Source organism: Tachypleus tridentatus, chromosome 10 (genome assembly GCF_004210375.1).
Source record: "Tachypleus tridentatus isolate NWPU-2018 chromosome 10, ASM421037v1, whole genome shotgun sequence".
In the NCBI taxonomy this organism is placed as follows: Eukaryota; Metazoa; Arthropoda; class Merostomata; order Xiphosura; family Limulidae; genus Tachypleus; species Tachypleus tridentatus.
In genome coordinates, this window is record NC_134834.1 from 34,123,180 (window position 1) to 34,123,792 (window position 613).

Below are 613 nucleotides of genomic sequence, written 5' to 3' on the forward strand. Positions count from 1 at the left end.
TCACGTTCGCTGAAAAACAGACCCATTATCCGAAAGTTTTTTACTATTCTTGATTTAAGAAGGGCTATAATTTGGAAGGTTAATTTTTCAGTCTTATCGAAGAAAGTCGTATCTTTATAATGGGTAAAGGCGTATCTCTGAAAAAATTAATTTCTGTTCTGAGTAAAGAAATTGCTCTTGCCAAATACATTTGCATAAGAAAATTCAATTATCCTACAAGGAAATATAATTATATACGCCTCTATATCTCAGTGGTAGAGCCTTGGTCTAGTAAACCAGCGGTCGTGAGTTTGAGTCTCACTGGAGGCTTGATACAGAAGTAAAACATAAGGAATTTTACATTTGTATTGCTTAAAGGAAAGATGATGTGTTTTTAATTATCTCCCATCGAAGACACTTTCAATTTATCATGAGAGTAGGTAATAATAACGTTAGATGTGAGTTCTTAAAATAAACACATTTTTTCATTTGTAATCAGCATACCTCCACAGTTATCAAATTTATTCAAGAAACGCAGAACAACTTCAGTAACGTGTTCACCACTATATCATGACAATCTTTTTCGGTAATGCGTTTATATTCGTTCTGATATTTCTCGTAAACAAAATCTAAC

At 32.5% G+C, this 613-nt stretch overlaps 1 non-coding gene across 1 annotated transcript; it reads left to right on the forward strand.

Moving 5' to 3' along the window:
- The first annotated feature begins 237 nt into the window (after positions 1–237).
- Positions 238–309, forward strand: TRNAT-AGU (transfer RNA threonine (anticodon AGU)). Its single transcript has one exon. It is a non-coding gene; the product is annotated as a tRNA-Thr (tRNA).
- Positions 310–613: the final 304 nt, after the last annotated feature.